We start from the raw sequence: 22,119 nt of genomic DNA, 5'->3' as shown, positions 1-22,119 counted from the left end.
CCACTTCCACTCTTGCAGATCTATGATCCTCAGTTATGAGGAGGAAACAAATGCTTGCTGCATTTGTAATTAGCAGCTTCCACAGTTTAGGCCACACATGGAATGCTAATGTGCTTCCATTTTGATCTGTAAGCAAGTAGGGCACTTAAGACTAAACTGCATGTGCCCATCGTGCCCCCTAATACTTTATGTATGGGGCAGCTGCCTCCTTCACCCCACACTAGCTATTCTCCGTGCAGGTTTGAAAGATTGATCTTGGATTGTAAAACTGAATAGCCTGAAAGTAATAACACCCTGTCTGTGTTTTTAACTCCTGGGTTTAGTCATTTGTTTTTAAATTTTGATATGCAGGATTCAGGAACTTATGCCATAGCTCTCTAAGTGAACTTGCAAAATGAGCAGCCAGGAGCAGGGAATGGGCCATTCAGAAATACATTCTGCTTGTGGCAACTTAGAAATAACATAGATGTGTGCGATGTATGCTAATGGGCATATAATGATATGATAATGAGGAATATTATTAAAATGAGCATCCTGGTGTATGCAGATAAGACAAATCAAAATGACAGAATGATTCAGAAATTAATGAACAGCATGCCTTGAGCTGTACACACTATAAAACTGACTATCACCGATTTCTGGAATTGTGCTGTGGTATCTTAAAAGTATTGCTTTAAATGTAGCATACTAACAAAGCAAGTATTAAAGCCTAATGGACAGGCGTATTAATTTGTAGAAACTTGGAATTAAATAGCTGGAGGTTAAGCAAGTATTTTAATTCAACAATTTCTTGAGCTGTCACAGCAGTGTTGGTGCACAACTTCTTCCATAGCTAGATGAGAAGCAAAACTTCCTCTCATGTATATTTGAGTGTCTAGGCTTGATTATGCAAATGTGGACTCTGTGCATACAAGTTTCAGAATAGCTCAGTTTTTGCATCATGCACACTGGTTAAACTTTGTGCTGACTTCCTCACAGTGTTGTGGACATGTCTGAGCACCAGTGGGCAGCAATGCACATGAGTGTCTCGGTTCATGGATGTAGGGGATATCTGTAATTCCAGACAACACATACTATGAGTAGACATTGTAATGCATAGTTCCTTACTAACATATTACAAGAAGGTGAGCTGCCATGTTTCACCTCAAGCTCCTATGTTGAGTCAGATACATGTCAATCAAGCGATAACACTTCCATCAAGTAAAGAATAATCAACAGAAATAGAGTGAAACAAGTTTCACTGAACTTCAGAGATAATTTTATTTGGAGGGGGCAAGCCTCCTACACCCCCCATGTGGGAAACACCCCCGAATTTAAATATACCTACTCTAAGGTCACACAAAGTTTCCCTGTCGGTGAAATTTGTTTTGTTCCTTTTCATTTGATGGTACTACACTCAAATGAAAGTGCTGTCGATCAAGTGGCAGGAAACCATTCAATCACTATCATAAACTTCTTATATTGGTCTTTTTTGCCTGCTGTTGCACAAATGAGCTAAATGCCATTGCATTACCGTTGGCATATGCAAAAATGGGTGTTGCCACCAATTTTCATCCATTTTTTTATTACTATGGATACTATTGCTTCAGACAAATGGTTCAGAGTTCAAAGGTGATGTTCAGAGGAGTCAAAAATCTTCAGCATTACAGACCAAGGCTCCTTGAGACAGATTACCAAGAGTCACAAAAAAGACAGAGCCCTGGAGCAGCCTGACACAATAGATTACACATGTCACAGCCATGCCACATAATGATGAGCAATGCTGCCACCATACAGAGATCTTAAATGGAGAAATCTCAAACTGCTGGGCCAATGGGAGGCTGAGGTGAGAGATTAGCAACCAAATATGTACTGTAAGTAATATGTGGCTTACCACTACATACAAATGCTACTGTCTGCCATTAAATTTTTAACTGACTTCCATCTCTTTCTCCACTGCCTCCAAACAGATTGTAGAGAATCCACAGCTGCACAGCTGCATGGTAGGAGGCTTGAGCACCTAACGGAGTACTGGGTTGAGAATACCTGTTACAGGTAGTGTAGCTTCACATATTAATAACAATCCCATTGGTTGTCATAGTAGTAGTCAGGGTAGGTATGTTTTGTTGCCAGAGATGCCACATTATCAAATGTCAAAAGTAGAACTTTATTTTTGGATATGTATCATTTGACAGCAATGTCATGGAGTGTAAATAAATTGTTAATATACAACCAAGTTATGTTGTACAATGCCAGTTGTTCAGGATCTATCAAATAATGTTCTAATGTTTAATATGCTATGGTAATAGATTACTGTAAGTGCAACAGGTATGTTAGGAAATGTTTCTTATCCTACTATCTTGGACGGTTTGTAATTTTACCTGCTATCTGGAAAAATACAACTGCCTATATAAGGAGTGCTCAGCATAAGGGGAGATAAGTGTTATGTTTTGCTGTATACAGTATTGGCACTTAAGACATGCATTCAGTACTGAATGGGGTAGCACTATAGGACTGACTGTATGTATGTCAGTGGTTGAATGCTTCCATGGACTTGTACATGTAGTCCATCCATACCTCTCAACTTTCCAGATTTTCTCAGACTGTCCAGATTTTTGCCTCATATTTTTGGTCAGTTCCTCATAAAATGTGTAGCTTTCTGGTAAATCACTGGGATGATCTGAGGCTTGAAGTCACCAAGTAATTTGGGTTTCAGACTTCAAATCCTTTATAAAATGTATGTTAACATAAACCCTATTACTCTAGTAACTTTCTAAGTTTCTAAGAGCAATAATTAAAATCTGTCCCTATTTTTGGGCCTTTGTCCCCTCATTTTGTCAGGCTGTGTCCTGATTTCTTGCACTAAGAGGTTGAGAGGTATGAGTTCAATATATTAAGGTGCTTCTGTCTTACTACTATGCTGACAGTGAGTTCTGTTTCCACCTTGGCAGACTACTCTAATAACAGTCGTAGCTTGGATTTGTGTTTGTTGTACTTTACAGAACAACAGGTACTGCATTTTCATGGCAAATTAAGTGGCACCTGCAGTCTCCATAGCACTGGTTTGAGTTTCACAAATTCTTCTTTATTAAATAGCCTGGATTGATGACATTGATGAGTGTTTAATTGCAACCTTTGGTAAGATTGTGCAGGCAGTTCAACATCTTGAGTCCTGACTTTATGCACTGTATATGCAATGGGTTCTATCCCCAACAATTGCTTATATCTTCTGCTATCATATACAATTTCCAATGGGTGTTACATTGATCTTTGTGAGTGCAGTGCCCACTGTGAACTCTTTTGTTAACAGTACTCTTTTCCTTCCCAAACTGTTTTGCTACATTGGTGATATGGAGCCCAAATTTCTGCCATCTGCTACCATTTTAGCAATTCTTACCACTTTGCCCATCTAAACTGACATGTTGCATGGTAAAAAGCAACACACTTTAGTTTTAATAAAGTTATCATAAACTGTTGGCATGATACCTGGTTAAACATGCATGACCCTGGTACTGGTAGTTTCTCAACATCCTAGATCTGACCTAACGTTCTGTTTCTCCTCCTATGCCCTCACACTACATCACTTGCAGGTTAGATACGGACCTGATGTTAAGTGATGGAATGGAGTTTTAATGCTAGTTAAAAACACTGGACATGTGGCTTTGATGTGGTCTATCACTCTAATTATGAATATGGATGGTTTAGTGGTACACTACTGAAGTATATAATACCACTGCCTAACAACATTTAGCCACTGAGTTCAGCTCCTTGGTAGAGTGCTTTATGTGTAGATTTTGTATGCTATCCAGATATCCATTCAACTTTCTGGCAGGGTCCTAAAAATGAAAGACATGAAGAAACTGTGCAGGTAAGATTCTAAATTGTTCTCTGATGTTAGTGTGTGCTTGTGTGTATGCACTGATGTTTGTGTGTGCATGTGCCTGCGCGTGCATGTGTGTGTGTGTGCCTGTGTGGTGCACACTTGTGTGGACTACCATCCTGTCCAGTCATTCTCATTATGCCCAGTCCTTGCTGAGATAGCTACCACCTCCCAGCAGTGCTGAATTTGATTAAAAAGGTAATGAATGAATGAAAGTGAATGAATTAAAACTGAATGGACAGTACCTATGGTCACTGCCAGTGGGCACACCAAATCTTTATCATGTTCAGGTACATTTTTCTTGTCTTTGATCAGACCATTTCATCTGTTTTCATTTCCAACAAAAGTAACTCTACTACCAAGAAACTTTAGTAACTATGCCATTGGTCCAACAGAGTATAAATAAATCTTTCACATGCATACAATAAGCTCATATACTTCATGAAATAACCCAAGACCCATGTGTCTTGCAATGGGTACCATTAGAAACAATGAGGACAAGTCATAAAATTATTGAGTGAGCTCCAGGAAGAGTTGAAGTTTCTAGCACAGATAACTATCAGTATAAGGTTACTATAAGTCATTTTTTTTACTCAAAGGAATTTTTATTATTTTTTTTTAATATATTCAAATAAATTAAACCATAAATAGTGAAATCATAAAATAATATAACATAATCAACTAGTCAATTATTTACAAAAGAAACTATATACAATTGCCTAAGTATACAATCTATAACATCATGTTTCCATATACAATATGCAGTTTGCATTAAGATGCTATGCTGACTAATCAGATCAATTTGTTTTGTCCAATATTTCGTCAACTTTCTGCCAATAAGTGATGTATGATGTTGTCTTATCAGTTCTTCTCTTTAAGATTGCTACTTCCATTCGAGACACGAAGACTGTGATTTTCTTGAAATCTTGAAATGTTGGTGGTGCTTTATTCTTTCAGTAAGTTGTTATGGCTTTTTGTGCAATGGCAAGCAATGTCCACAGTAAAGGATATTTTACTTTTGGAAAACATTGTGGTATGGGCACTTAAACAAAACTAATGACTTGGTTAACTGAAAAGTATCATTAAAAATTGTTTGAAAGAAATAATTAATTTCAAACCAATATTTATTCAGTGAATGACAAATCAAAAAACGTGTTTCCAATCTGCCTTTGTATGCATTTTACTTCTCCAACTATCAATATGTTTCTTATATATTAGTTCTTATCTATGAAGAGTTATAAAGGATCTATGTAGGAATTTCCATGCATATAGTTCCCACTGAACTGACTTGGTGGTAATACTTGGTGATAAAAGGATCATTTCTTTTTCATTTTATCAGGATCCTTTTGATTAACCTGATTATAATAATTCCAGTAACTATTATTGGTATAGTTTTTTGTTTTTTAAGTGTCTTATGAATTTTGGATAGATATGCTTGTCCTTTATAAGTATTATTTATTAAAAATATCACAAGATCTATGAACTTAGGAATATTATTTTTAAAAGTTGGTGTCATCAATTCCAGCTTATTTGTGATGTACTGTCTTATTTGTTGTATCGGTAGCCACAATTTATCATCTAACTCAAATTTCCTTTTGATTTGATCTTGTGTGTGTAATGAGTAATGTATTGCCATTGAGTATTTGATACCAATAAATCACTTCTTTTTCTTTAAGCTCTTAAATTACATTTGAATCAAAGGTAGTCATACATTCTTGTATACAAGCTATAGGATGTAATATAAAACCATGTCTTTATACCTGGGTTGATGTTTATATATTTTCTAAACAGTATTATTGTTTAAGTAGCAATTATATACTTTGTTTTTATACTTTTAAATATTATGTTATCTCTTATCACATTATAAAAGACTTTTGCTGAATTTATATTATATTGTTTATAGGCTGAGTTATAATGATATTACATATAGAATTGTCAATTAATTTCCATTTGGCTGTATAGGTTGTGTTCAGCCATAGAGTAAGTGTTTTAGTAATGGATGCCAATGAATAAATCTCTATATCTGGTAGATTAATTCCACCCTTCTCCCAATCTTTTAAATGGTTAAGCGTGATTCTAGGCTTATTGTTAAACCAAAGGAAATTCAGCATCATTTTATTGTATTGCTGTATAATTTTCTTAGTAGGATGGATGGAAAAGGATTGTATATAATATAACAATTTTGGGAAAATGATTGATTTAATTATATACAACCTATCTTCCATTGTATAAAACATCTTATTCCATTTCTGCATTAATGATTTCACTTGACTTAGTATATGAATATAGTTAATATTTATTGTTTCTGTGGTGACCATAAGTCTTGATTTCCTGTTGAATCCATATACTGAGAAGATAAATTTGCTTATAAAAATATAAAACAATTGCTGTGTAAGACTAAGAGCATTACCTAATGTAACGGCTGTTTTTGTAGGGGAGGAGCATTGTAAGTTTGTACATAAATATGAAACATACTTTATGTATTAAGCCAGTGGCAAAGATAATAGGTGAGGGTCCTAAAGGTAGCTTTGTTCTAGGTTTGCTACAGCATAGTCTTTTGGGATATTATATCAGATTTGAAAACAGGTAATACAGACAGACAATAAGAATGGCCACAGTGTCTCTGACATGTGCCAATAATTATATGGGCAGATATGATTTTTTCCTGTGGTCATTCATTTGCTTTATATTGTTTAGTTTTAGTATGAATGTCAGAGTCATGATATGCTCACACATTGCTGATACAGTAAAAGACAGCAGGACAGGACATTGGCTGCTTGGTATAAACAGTTGAAACTCAGGCTGTAACCCAAGCAATGGAGATTAATTAGAGAAGAAGGTGATGATGAAAGTGAGTAGGGGGGTTTTGAAAACTTACTCTTTTCAATGAGGCTGGAGTGGGGCATATTGGTAGTGCATTCAGCTATGATTTCTGGTAACATGGCTGTGGAAAAGGACACATGAATGAGGGGCATGTAACCACTTAGATAGAATAACTTCTTCACATTCCTGTTGCACACCCTCTGTGTCACAAACATTTTAGGGCATACAGGTAAGCCACTGCTAAAGTTTGGGATGCTGCAACTGGTAGACTCTCATCTCCAGCTAGCAAAGAGACTCAAAAGTAAAAAAAATGGAGCAGTAAGGAGCAATACAAAATCCCAGAAAAAAGTCTTAATTTTTTATAAAGATCTAAGTGACATTTACAGCTTATTTTTCTACTCAGTTGCCAGTTTACCTTTCTACAGGAGAAACTTTTTCACATTACATCACCAACTGGTCATCTTCTAAGGAAATAGCATAAAGTGCAAGCATTTGATTCCCACTTATGCACTGGGATATCCCTGGCAGGAATCATTTTCCATGATTTTTATAGTAGAATTCTGCACAACTAGCCACTGGGAGTATTTTGTGCCTAGCATGGGCTTCAAAAAGGCAACAAATAACTGGTTATCCTTATGTAGTTATTTGGCTATGTCCACACAAGATCTAAGCGATCTGTTATCCAAACAATGTATTCACCATGGTTACAGTACTAAGAAAAAAGACAAATTAATATCTCTCCAAACAATGTACTCACCATGGTTTCAGTATCGAGAAAAAGACACATTAATATCTTCTTTCAGGTTTGACTATGTGTCAACTTAAGGCATAAAGAATGGTTTGACTCTAAGCAGCACCCTTTCTTTGTAAACAATTAAGTAAGCAGGCTTGGGAAAAAAAAGAGCTTGTAACACAGAAATTCTCTAAGCTGAAATAATGGCTATGAAAGAAAAGGGGCTTTCCATGATAAGAATTTTATATCTGCAGAAGCTGCAGGTTTAAATTTTGGAAGTAAAGTTTCTTGAGTATGAAATAAATGTCCCCAGGAAGGGCAGCATCTCTAACTGTACGTCTAAAGTATTTACCTCTCCTTTACTTGTACTCTGTTAACTATTATGCATTTAATACTCCTGCTATGTAGTCATCTGTCTATTACCTTGACCTCCATCACTAGAGCCGCACTATCAACATAATATACTAGGTAAAGGTGACAGCATAAGGCCTCAGTGTTGCAGCAACTCCTTTCTGTTATACTATTTTTGGGTAATTTTCTACATTATTTATTTATTTACTCATTCATTCATTTATTTTCAGACAGCATGATTACTTTGCTTTGTGTTTTACACTGTACTTTCTAACTTAAAACTATGAACCTGCTTATTTTCTTTGAACACCCCATGCACCACATCTCTCACAGAAATGAATTTCTCATCTCATAATAATTTAAAATTACATTTTATCATTTTATTAAGAAGTACTCCTTTTGCATCTTATTGTCCATTTTAATCTTCTTGCAACTTTTTGTAATTTGTTTTGTCTGTATTTTATACTTACAGATTTTTTAAATGTGTTTGCATATTATTGTAATCTGTTTTATCAGTATGTGATTGGACTGTACATTGCTACGGCCTGCAAGGCCTGAGTCATGGCTGAAAAGGGTCCTTGGACCAGTTTACGTACCTAGTTAACAAATATCAGATAAATAAATAAATAAAAGTAACTCACAAGTAAGACCTTGCAAACCTTCAGAGATACAAAAAAAGTAATTTTGACCATAATAAAAATGTGAAATACCACAAAATGAACTTTGACTGAAGCAACGAGCAGTAAAGGCATCTATGCCTTTGTTAGTGACACAGAAGGGAAACAAGTCAATTTATCTCAGTAACAAATACTGTAGAAAGTCTTTGAGGAGAAATAGTGCTGGCCTGTCTGAGAACAAATGGCTATCATAACAATCGGGAATCTAAGCTATCAACTACAGAAAGTGAAACTACGGATGAAGTTTGCTTTATAGGGTGAAAGAGCATCAGCCCCACAGGGTATATTCATATTGGCTTGTGAAGGAGAAAGTGATGAAGAAGAGAGGTCATGTGCTGTCTGGATCAAATAGGTGCTGTTAGAATGACCTTAGCTTTGAAGTGCTTGGCCTTCGAAATGAGTTCCATCATCAGAGAAAAAGGAGAAAAAGTGTAGAGGAGTACATGGATCCATTGGATGGACAAAACTTCTTTAGTCTGAAAACCCTCAGGACTCAAAAAATAAGAAGATGAATCTTGATATTTTTTGGACATGCAAATAGGGCACATAATAGACAACAGAGCTATAGCTAGGTCAACCGATGTCCTGGGTAATCCTCAGATTGCTGCCCCCCCCCACCCCACCCCCACAGTGAGAATAAAAAATGCCTTCTATAACTGTAGCAAAGAGCTTATACTACCTCATTACTCCAAAAATAATAGCAGACTAAGATAGCCACAAGCATCCATATTCACTCCAGATATAGAAATTAAAAACCTTTTATCTAGCGTTTTTGTCACAGTTAACACAAAGGACCTATTGGCTGACTATACCTCAGAAGTTTAATTGAAATCAAATGACTGAAAAAAAACCACACACACAGTGCAAGGCATTGCAGCCCCCACCTCATGCCTCTCAACAATCCCTGATTTTACATAAAGTCCTTGATTTTGTCTCATATTTTTTTCCTCTATGCCCTCCAAAATGTTGGACTTGCTGCTAAATAACCGAGGATTACATCCAGTCAAAAAATTATGTTTTGATATATGTGCATTCTCTCTATCACACACACACACACACACACACACACACACACACACACACACACACACACACACGCAGGTGTATGCATGCTCATGAGCATACACTCACACACACAAAAACGCACTAATAATTGCTTTAATATTTTTTCTTTGTTTGCTAAACGTGGCTGGAGAAGTGAAATTTACACTTGATAAGCAGCTGTACTTTCTTAAGCAAGTATAAAGAAGATGAAGGACATACATATTTTTTTTTCATCCAAACATCTCAGTGCTTTGTTACATTGCCTCTACATTAATATCCTGTTGGGGTACATAGTATGTTCTACATATTGATCATTGCTGCAGTAGCCTTAGCTATATGGGTTATATCCTGCCAAGTATATAACAGCTGGCCAGCTTTCAAAGCTTCAGGGCACACAAGTTGGCAAGTAGCTCAGGCTGAGCTGACTAAAAGACAAGTTTAGGCAAGAAATCCTTCATTGCTTTACTGCTGCCGAAGACTCCACTCCTCTGAGTCTTTTAAAGATTGATGGCTTGTGCTTTTCCTTAGTTGGGCAGGTAAGTTCCCTATATGAAAAATAAAACTTCCATTTTCTTATTTTTTTACTGAGGTTTTATGACATTCCTCTTCAGGAAAGCTAGGACTGTTGTGTTTTAACAGATTGTCTCGAGACTGCAACATACTTTTAAATGGAGCACTTGTTGTTTCTGTCAGTTTATAAGTAGTGTTATCTAACTGATAACATATTTTCTGTGTTTATTTTAAAGTTGTAGGAATGCCACAGTGTTTGAAAGTTTGTTTTACTGTGCTTTTTCTGCCAATAAAAAAAATTGTGGACTAGTAGTTTTACTGGCATTGTTGTTTGATTTCCCTAAGACACAGGTACAATTTTTGGCTTGACTCCCATGGTCTGCCCTTCTTCTAGTCACAGACAGAAAAAGTTAAGCAAACAGCCTTTCTACCACAGCAGGCTAACAATTTTCCTCATCTCCAGGTGGGTGACTCAGCTGTGGCCATTTGTTGTACCTCAGACCAATCATCTCTCTGGTGTACTACATATAGCCAGCCACTATGGACCAGGGGTTACGCACATCCTTGATGGCTGTTGGAGTCCCCTGTGTGTCAAAATACTGTGCTCACCCCTGGGGAAGCAGTGGGTGCCATTATTAAAATGGCCGGCCCAATTTTTCCTTTCAAAAAGAAACACAAAACCAAGCATGTATGTACTCCTCCTCAAATATCTTTGGATAGGAGTAGTTCACTGGGACTAGTTTAGGGTTTGATTCAGCTATTGATCTTTCTTGTAGAGTAGTTTCCAGTAAAAGAAAGAGGGATGCCTCCTTTCCTGAAGAGATTCAAGACTCTGAATCCACACAGGAAGATGCCGGGATGGAGTCATAGTTTTTTCCTCAGATTTCTGATTCAGACTCAGAGGAGAGCTCACATTCTGATTCTCCCTGTATGGGGTTCTCTTTCTCTGAGACTATTGCTAGAATGTCTCAGGGTTTTCAGTGGAAGAACACTGAGGTCTCTCAGTCCCTCAAAAAGTACTATGAGTTATTACAGAAGGATTTTCCAGAACCTACTCCATTCCTCCTGTCTGCTTTAGAGGATCTGTGTCAAAACTTCATCAGTCTTTTAAAATTTTATACACTATACCCAAAACTGGCCCAGCAGCTATAGCATTAGTTGACTCCTCTGCTGCTAAGCATTTAATTAATTCCAATCCTTTCTAATAAGGATGGAAATTTTATTGATAGGTATGGGGGAAAGTGTATACTTCTGCAACTTTAAATTTCAGAATTTTAAATTGTCAGACTCATATATTAAAGTTTATTTCGCTATTATAAAAGCATGAGGAATGTTTTATCTATGGTTTCTTCTTCTAAAGAAAAATCTCCTTTAAATAACTTAATTTCATCTATTACACAGGTCACTACTCATTGTCTGCAGTGTGTATATGACTCTGTTGATACTTCTTCCAGGGCTATGACCATAGATTTAAGAAGGATTGCTTGGCTGCTTTCAGCGAACCTTCCAAATGATGAGATTTTAAATTCTCCCTTGGGAAGAAATTTAGTGTTTGGCACCCCTGCTGTAGAGGTGATCAAAAAGTATGATAAAAGAGATCCAGGGAATCTCTAAGATTTTCAGCCCTCCTTTCCAAATTTTCTAAGGGATTGTCTTTCTCGTCATCCAATTTCAGCAAAAACAGAATAAACATTCTCAACATAATTCAGGCAAACATATGCTTAAGAAGAAGTGGCAAGAAGGTTCCAAAAAGAAGTCTCAAACCTCTGAAAATTAAGGACACTCCATCAAGTCTGAATAGCTGTTTAAGAAACCTTGTAACCCCCTCCCTCTATGGCCCTCTTTCTCTTCCTGAAAGACTAAATATCCATTTTTCTCTTTGGCATCAGATTGTTTCAGATAAATGGGTTCTTAAAATCATTCATTAGGATTACAGATGGCAGTGGGAGGAAATTACTCATCCTGCTGGCCAGACTACTTTGTTTCCATCAGTTTTTCATCACATGATGACCCAAGGAGTGATAGAACTAGTTCCTCCTTCCCAGGTGGGGAAGGGGTTTTATTTAAGGATGTTCCTAATCCCAAAGAAAGAAAACGCTTGGAGACCAATTCTGAGTTTTTCTTCCTAAACCTGTTTGTGATAGTCTCCAATTCAAAATGATGTCACTTCACAACCTCTTGCCTCTTCTTTACCTTTTAAATTTCGTGGTAATACTAGACTTAAAAGATGTTTATCATCACATTCCTATTCATCCAGACTTCAGGCATTTCTTAAGGTTTTATGTGTCTAGATCACATTATCAGTATACTGCCTTACCCTTTCAACTAGCCATTACACTATAAGAGTGTTCACAAAGTGTCTAGCTCCAGTTAAAGCTCATTGCAGGCTACAAGGTGCCCACAGTTTTTCATGATTAGATGACTTGCTTACTTTTGCAGAGACTTATTCAAAATGCCAGGAATCTCTTTCTTGGAGGAGAGATCTCTTGCACAAGCTGGGATTCCAAGAAAACATTTAAAAGTCTTTTGACTGCCTCACAAAAGATTGGGTTCTTGGGATGTCAATGAAACACCTCAGTTCAAATACCTTTTCTTCCATGGGAAAAATAGATCTTTATTTAGATCTGTTTCTAATGTTTTCCACTTAGACTTCAGTCACTGCAAGGAAATACCTCAGTATTTTGAGTCTCAAGCCATCTATGATTTTCATGATACCCGTGGCAAGACCTCATATGACAAAGATACACTGGTATCTGAAATCTCTTTGGTCCCAGCATCAACACCTTTATCTTTTTAGATCCCAGTACTGGGGTTTCTTGGAAGAGAAATCACTTGGTAGAGAAAACAGATATTCTTAAGTCAAGGTCTCCCCTTCTCCCTCCTTGCTCCAAAGCAGTCTGTCACCACAGATGCTTACTTTCCTTGGGGAGCAGTTTCAAGAAGATAAAGGTGAAGGGGGCTTGGGACACCAATGACAGATGCAAGCAAATAAATATGAAGGAGATGCTTGCTCCAATCAAGACACTCAATTCTCTGAACCATCGTTGGTCCCTGGGACCTCTTCAAGTGGTTGCAGACAATAGCATAGTGATGTGGTACATCAACAAGTAAGAAGGAACCAGGTTATACCTCCTTCGCAGACTAGTCATGTTAGCTTGGGATATAGCTTCACAAAACAATCTCATTCTACAGGCATTCTACATTCTGTCAGATCAAAGGTGTGTTGCAGACAAAGTGAGCAGAACCAGGGCAGACCTTCACCAATGGAAACTAGATCTGTGGGTCTCCGAGATTTGATCCATCTGTGGGGAGTTCCTCAAGAAGACCTCTTTGCCTCCTCTATAAACAATCAACTGGCAAAATTATGTTCCACTCTTTGCAAGAAAGCCTGGAAGATAGATGTGTTTTCTTTTCTTTTATTTGGACAGGAATATTCCTGTATGCCTTTCCACGCTTTCCACTAATATCCAGGATACTTCTGAAGATTCAGAAGGAATGCCCCAACATCATTGTGATGACTCCCTTCTGGCCCAGGCAACAGTGGTTCTCCCTTTTGGAAAAAGCCAGTGGCAATTACCACGATCTTCCTCACAGAATGGATCTACTCACACAAGAACAGGGGTGTTTCATACACCCCAACATCAATCACCTTCAATTGATTGCCTGAGTGATAGGGTCTTAATTCCTTTTAGGCACCTGTTTTCTGAGGGCGTGCAGTCGGTACTAATGGGGGCAAGAAAGCCTATTGCTAGAAAATCATATATTAGTAACTGGAAAAGGTTTTCTAGTTATTACCAACAACATAACCAACACCCACTCAGGGTTAGCTATTCTCTGTTTTTACAATATCTGTGTGTTACTATCCTATGTCCTTTCTTATTCCTCTAACACAGTTCATTTTTCAGCAATTTCATCATGAATGCCCATGGATCTGCCCCTTTTAAAGTAGGTCAAAATGTTCTTGAAAGGGGGTTGCATAAGAAGCCTCCAAGTAAACCAGTGGCCCCTCCTTGGGAATCTTAATTTTGTGCTAGAGAAACTAGCACTTTTGAACATTTTTTGTTATCCCTAGCTTTGTCCTTTCAGGGCACAGCCTTCCTCTCTCTGCTGGCTGATTTGAGGTTCTTAACATGGAAAACAGTTTTATTGATTGCTCTGACTGCAGCAAGAATGGTATCTGAGTTGCTCTTATGGTGAGTCAACCCTACCTCATTTCCACAGGACAGGGTTTCTTTGAGAACTAATCCATCTTTTATGCCTAAGGTGGCATCCATGCTTACTTTGTCAATCTATCCAACTCCCTGTTTTTTTTTCTGGAACCTAAAAATGAGGGAGAAAGGATACTCCATACCTTGGACATCCACAGACAATTGAGGTACTAGCTTGACAGAACTAAATCTTTCAGATCATCGGATCAATTGTTAATTTCTTGTGAAAGTAAGGAGAAGGGAAAACCTGTGTCAAAACAGACCATTTCCAAATGATTGTGTATGGTATGGTCAAGGCCCACTCTACTAGGACATTTGCTTCTTCTATGGCTTTTTGGAAAGGGTTGGATTCTAGAAGTATTCTAGAAGCTACTGCTTGGTCCCCTGCACATAATTTTACAAAGCACTATAAGCTGGATTCCTACTCTAGGTCTGATTGTGCTTTGCAAGAACCATTCTCCAGGGGATCCTGGACCCTTCTTCCACCAATCAAATATAGTTAACTATTGTAATCTACCCATATAGCTAAGGCTACTGCAGCAGTGAGCAATATGAACATAATACAGTTGTGTAAGCTGAATTTTCCATAACAGTAGATGTTTGAATGATTAATGCTGTAGTAGCTGCCCCCTCCCTCCATCCCCCTTGTTTTTTTTTTTGTTTGTTTGTTTGTTTTTATGCCAGGGTGTGGACATTTATTTTTTATTATTCCTAGCCTTGTCGTTTCAGGGTGCAGCCTTCCTCTTTCTGCTGGCAAGAAAGCTCTGAGGAGCTTTATACTCAAACTTGTCTTTTAGTCAGCTCAGATCGAGCTGGTGACAGTTTGGACATGTGCAAGGTACCCTGAAGCTTTGGAAGCTGGCTGGCTGTTACATCCTTGGCAGGATATAACCCATATAGCTAAGGCTACTGCAACAGTGATCATTTGAACATCAGTAGTTATGGTAAGCTAAACTTACACAACTGTACTTTCTCCATTAGAGTAATATAAGTATGTTTCACCCATTATCTGACAGAATTTAATCAATTTATGATAAGGGAACAAAGGGAAAAAATAGAAAAAGAGCTAACATGATCACTGTGAAAACTTACACTCAAATGAATGCATTTCACACAAAAACATCCTGAACCTGACCAAACATTAAGCATAGCAAAAAGGAGCTGTGGCATGATTAACATGATGCATGATGAGAAAAGGAGAGTGCCTGGCAACCTGAATGGTCCCAATGTCTGTGGTATCAGTCCTAACAGTTACTGAAGGCATATCTCTTATCAGATGATAAATATCTAAAATAATCCTGATGGATGGTCACACACACTGCATAATTTCTGAAATGGAATTGCTTTACATATTGTTGTGATTTGTTGCAATACCTTGCTAGATGATGTTTCAACGACCCACAAAGTGATGGTGTTTAATAATGCATTCGGCAGAGACAAAAAGGCTCTAGAAGAAGGAACCTTATCTAACACCAATGGACAGGTAAGATCACTGAGTTACTTGTGTAGGAAGTTTAAAGAGGATTGTGAATTAGCATTCATTATCTGCTGGGAACCACTCTGTAGCTATATATTCATAAGTTAAATTAGGTTAGCTGTACCAAGATTTTGCTTACTTCATCCGGTTAATGTGCAATTTCTTACTGGATCTGGACCTGGGAATATATGCATATTTTAGTTTCAAGAGTTGTTACATAGTTTAAAGTTCAAAATTCTCCTACTTTATTACAAGAAAAAATTCACAATACACATTCCCCTACCTCAGAGACCCTACCCTGGATACACAACAGGTAATACATACATTTGTATGTGGATGGATAGTGACATTTTAGTGTATATGTCAGCTATACTGAGTCCCAGTACCATCACCAGGAAAAAAAATGTTATTATATATTTTAAGCAAGTTGCCATGATTACACCAACATGGCTTAGACCATGTTAACAATTGCTGCAAGAACAACAGTCTCAAATTAAATGTAAAAAAATGTAGCATAGTTCATGTTGCTAAACAAAACAGTTTCACTTACCATATAGGAGATGCACACCACCAGATACAATTGTAAAGGATCTGGTACTCTTGTTGATAATTCCTTATCATTTGACTATCATGTCTCCACAGCAGTTCAGAAAGCATTTTATTTGGCCCTTCTAATTTCCAAAGGCATCTTAACTAGATCCAAAGAAATCTTAATTCCACTTTACTCACCTCTTAATAGAGAGATCCATGTCTAGCCTTTCGTGCCATGAAAGATCCAACCCTATTTGATCTCCTGTACCTTCTCAGAGCTAAAGGTACATCAGATATTCGGTAAAGGAACAAAACCTTCATCAGCAGATAATTAAGGCATGTTAGTGTGATAGATTCATATCTTAATGTATCCTTCACCTCTGGAACAAACTTCCACTGCATGTCAAGCAGAGTAGCACCTTTGTCACATTCATGTTAAACCTAGATAATTGGATGGGCATCCTTATATTCTCTCTCAACTTTATTTTGTCCTGCCCTCATTGAGGCTACAGGCTAGAGGGACATTTTGAATTTGATTTTTTGACTAGGCTTGAAATGATCTGCATCTGATACTTACCTATAAATTTATCAGCATTGATGAAAAATATGTAACTTTTCAGCTACCACTTCCTTAAACACAATTCCTCTTTTTGCCTGAGAAAATACATTTCTTTTATCTCAGCATATCAGAATCTACCCAGATACTATTAAGAAGGTTCTATGTAAAAGATGTTTAAAGAGTACTCATATGAACTCTGTCAATAAGAAACAATCTATATCATTTCTATAAGAAGTACACTGTATCCAAAAGAAAACAACTCACTAGTAATTGAATAATTTTCTCTTTGTCTCATGAAAAGCCTTATTCATTCTTCATCTCTTTTTTGTTTGTTTTAATTCATCTTTACAAAAATAATTTTGCATTTGTATTTGTGTGCATTTTCATGGGCCACCAGGCTATAAAAACTCAATACCCTTAGCAAGATACAATTCACTTAGTTTTGTTAGTATCAGGGACAATGTGTTCCTTTAATAGGCCTAAGTCTGGCAATCTGAAAAGCAGTAACTGTAAAAGGCAACTTTTTTGCACTACTATGACAACTAGACCAATACAACAACATTCTCTGCGTCATTGTTGAAATATACAGTCATAATGGTTAATGACATCACTGACAAAAGTTGTGATTCAGGAAGGAAAGGACTTAACAAACAGTATATACTTTTTTCCAGGTGGCATTCAGAAAGGATATGAGGAAACTAATTTGCCTTTAGTTGCTGACATAAATCTCAACCATTCTGTTATTGATGCATAAACTGTTTAGCCCTGCCCCCCCCCAACACACACACACAATGAAGCACACACACACATATACACACGTGTACACATACATACCTCTCCCCCTCCCACACACAAACGTAAGTATTGACATTTTTACTTTCCTATTTCTGTTTATCTGCAATCCAATGGTAGAACTGATCTTTTTGTATTTTCTGCACTTTTGAAAGTTTTCATCGATAACCCTGAGCATTTTGTTTCAATCCCTGCCTGACAACTGAACCTAGAAATATGCTCACAGGTGTACAGATGTTCATGAAGCCAGAGTCATGATCTGTTGCTGCCAAAAGAATGTTGTGTAATGAGAAATGTCTACAGAAACAGCCATTCTTTAGTTGGACAAAATAAATATTTTCACTAAAGCATGCTGCCACTTCTTACTTCTTTTGTTTTGACATCATTTCTTTGTCATGCTCCGTACTGATGTACTGTGCAGGCATGTGAGCAAACATGTCATACGAATGCACAGTACATCTGTTTTGAGTGCAAAAGGTGAAAAAACACTAAAGTCCCACCATACAATCAAATTATATAAGAAAGGTAAGCAATTTATTTCTTAATTAATTTCATTGTATAATAGCAATAATCCACTCCTGTGTGTGGATATCACTGAATTTACCCACAGTTGCCTTTTTTTAATTACTTGTACTTTGCCATTGAGCTCAAACCATGCCAACTGTGTGTAAATCCTGTGATACCCACACTCAGTCATATAAAATACATTTTGTTTAACTTTGCTGACAAGAGACCCTACTATCATTACAGTCAATGCCAACATCACTAAATTTAATAATGGTGACATCTAAAACAAATATATATGATACTTGGTTTCAAAGTCTGTATAATTCAAAGGTAGCCACAGGTTGGTGGATCTCTCATTTTAAACTCCTCTGTCTCATCTAGTTCACTGTCAGTGTTAACTCTGAAACATAGGACTCTCTACTCAGTCTCCTATTCCAGTGAAATTGGTTTAAGGCAAAAAAAAAAAGCAATCTGAATATAGAAGAGGCCATGTGCAAGCAGCACTTTGGTTCAGCAGCTAATGATAGTCATGTGCATATTTCAAATACCAAAATGTCAAGACAGCATAAAGGCAATAGTCCCACTCTAATATACACTGTAAAAAACACAAAATCTGTAATAGTGCATATTTACTTCCTCTTCAGTAGTGCGATTGTTTGTCCAATCCCAACTCAGTATCTGTCCACTGATATACTCTGCAGGTCAGGACAGTGTTGATCAGAGTGCTGCATAGCAAATTCCATTGCAACTTCAATATGACAACCTTTCTAAGAGATGTGTTAAACCAAATATGGAAGCAGCAATCACTTCAAAGCTGCCAACTAAAGCAGTTATACATCACATAGCTTTCTTAATTAAATTCTAGCAAGTTGCTGAAATCTTAATACTTTTTTAAAAATTAATTTTACTAAAAATGCCATGGCTTCCAGTGTTATTGAATAAGTGTGCTTTAGGGATTATTAAAAGAGAACCACTGCCCTTACCCTGCCTAATTGCACAAAAGACACACACACACACACACACACACACACACACACACACACACACATACTACAACATATTACAGCAAATTTGCTTGGTGGTAACATAGGTTCATAGGTTCATAGGTTCATACTAGGCTATCTGCCCTAGGGCATTTATAAGCCTAGCCAGAGTATATTTGGCTTTCGCCACCCATTTTAAATTAATTTTGCTATGCCCTTTTTCGAGGTTAGTATACTGTGCCTCTGTCTAACAGTGACACAGAAGTGATACCCGGGGTAAACCTATGATCTCCCATCCACTCATCAAGATTCCTCTTGAAGAGAGTCAATGAGGGACTCTGCCTAACCTGGACTGGGATTTTATTCCATAGTGAAGGGAGCCTCTGGGTTATGAATCTGTCCCTCCAGCATGTCCTATTTATTTCAGTGCTGAGGTTCAAGTCTCTCGAGCGTGTAGCTCGATGGGATTTGGATTTTTTGAGGTGCAGCATGTCCCTTAATTCAGGGTTGGACATGGCCTTATACGTCAGGCACAGGTCACCTCTGAGCAGTCGGTATGCCACTGAGTAGAGCTGGAGTTTCTTTAACCGGGCAGCATATGGCATCTGTTTGAGCCCTTTGATCCTCTTGGTGAGGTACTTTTGGGGTCTTTCCAGTTTCTGCAGGTGTTTGGTAAGGTACATCCCAAAAGGGGCATTGTACTCGATTATGGGCCTGATGAGGGATGAGTAAAGAGGCACGATGACCTCCCCTAATCTAGATGTGAATCCCTTCATGATTAGATGGGCTATATAAAATGTTTTTCTAACCACTTTGGCCACGTGGTTGTCAAATGAGAGATTGCTATCAACTTGGGTCCCCAGGTCCCTAATGACTTCTTCTGTACTTAATGGATTACCACCTATGTGGTAATTTGTGGGCACTTTGTTTTTGCCAAAGGGGATGACTATACACTTTTTGGCATTTAGCTTGAGGCCATGGCTCTGGCACCAGTTGTCTGTTTCTATGAGGCCCTTTTGGAGGATGCTTGTGTCGGCTGGAGAGTCGATTATGGCACCCAGTTTGCAGTCATCTGCGAACTTGGTCAGCCACAGTCCTTCCATGTTGGCCTGTACCTCCGAGAAATATATACCAAACAAGAGAGGTCCCAGGACTGAGCCTTGTGGGACGCCACTTGTAACTGGTTTGGAGTCTGACATGGCTCCAGCAATTCTAACCATGTGGGTTCTGTCCTTGAGCCAGTTTGCAACCCATCTAGTGACATAGGGGTTTATATTTAAGCTGGTGAGCTTATCTATAATGCCCGAGTGGGGTATTGTATTGAAGGCTTTTGCGAGGTCCAGATAGGCTGTGTGGACCACCTTCCCTTCGTCAATGGCCTTGGTGACTGTTTCAAAGAAGTCAACCAGGTTTAAGAGGCAGGATCTGCCCTTAACAAAGCCAAACTGGGTAGGATCCAGTGTCTGTAGGTCCCCAATATCTTTATTTATGAGGTCCATAATGATCCTTTCCATAGCTTTGCAGACCAAGCTAGTCAGGCTTATGGGGCGATAGTTTCCAGGGTCCGTTGAGGCACCACCTTTGTGGAGAGGGACCACTGTTGCTGTACGCCACTCTTTGGGTACATATCCTGTAGTAAGGCTGAGATTGAACAGTAGTTTTATGTTTGGGTTTAGCTCTTCTTGGAGTTCATGTAGGGCGCAGCCTGGGACACCATCTGGTCCCATTGAGGCTTTGTTTTTTGCTTTGGAGAGGGCGGCTCCCACCTGAGCATCTGAGATGTCGGGGGGGCAGCACTCTGCTGGGATAGATATTTGCCCTTTTGGTGGGGGGGGAGAAGTTTGCGCTGAACCTGTCAGCTAGGATGTTGGCAATGTCTGTGGGATCAGTGTATTTTTGTCATTTTGGACTAATTCTGAGCATATCTGTGAATTCCCACCCAGGTTCCTAACATAACTAAAGAAAGCCTTGTGATTATCTTTAGTGTCCTGTGCAATTTTTCTCTCGAAGCTGGCCTTTGATGATTTTATGAGTGCCCTTAGTTTTTTGCTAATACTGATCAGAGATGCCTTCCCTTTTTGGGATTTTGCTCTATCATGTAGTAGCTTCCTCCTTCTATTGTATAGTTTGTTTATGGCTGGGGTCCACCAGACAGGTCGTCTGCCTTTGGAGGATTGGGTCTTGGTTTTATTTGGGATTGCATGATCCATGCATTCCTGAAGGTGTTCATAGAATGCATTTATAAAGGATTCTGCGGTCTGGGCCGTATTTTCCACAGGCCCGGGGGCTTTGAAGGATTCCACCTCGGTTTTGAGGAGTGTGAAATTTGCTTTAGAGAAGTTTTTCACTGTGGTTTTCTGGGCAGGGGGTGGGGACAGATGACAGTAAGTCTATCTAGTCTGCTGTGAATTACATGTTTCAGCATTTTACCTCTCTTCCATCACTGCCTACCCCTTTTCCACCTGCCTCATGTCTCCTGAATTCATTTGTGAATTCCCTCTCCACTCCCATTGTAGTAGTCCATTCATCGGATCCACAACCCTCTCTATAAGAAAGTGCTTTTGGAGATCCTGGAATTATTAGTCCCAGCACTTTGCTAACTGTATTTCCCGCTTGCCCTTTTGTTCTTTCTTTTCAGAATGACCCCCTTCACATCTCCCTGAAATGTTATGCTTTTCGGCATTTATAATATACACCCTGTTTTTTCTGGTCACAAGTCAGAAGAACTCTAGCTGTTCTAGCTGTGGATGTATTCATCCTCCTCCATCCCATGACTCTTACTGGTAGCATTCCTCTGAATTTCTCCCAGCAACCTGATGCCCAGAACTGCATGCAGTACTCTAGCTGAGGACTCACCAAAGTTGTTTATAATGGAAGCATTACCAATTTGCTTCTGGAGTATCTTCTGGGGGTTAAAAAGTGTCATCCTGTTTGCTCTTGTCACTGACCTCTCACTCTGCTCCCCATGGTCAGTTCAGGTGTGACCAACCATCCCATATCCTTTTCCTGCACTGTTTGTCTTCAGTTCTACTCCTCCTCCTCCTCCTCCTAGCTGACAGTTCATA

This window comes from Protopterus annectens, chromosome 10.part0 (genome assembly GCF_019279795.1).
Source record: "Protopterus annectens isolate FY-2018-M chromosome 10.part0, PAN1.0, whole genome shotgun sequence".
In the NCBI taxonomy this organism is placed as follows: Eukaryota; Metazoa; Chordata; order Ceratodontiformes; family Protopteridae; genus Protopterus; species Protopterus annectens.
This window is presented reverse-complemented; position numbering follows the sequence as displayed.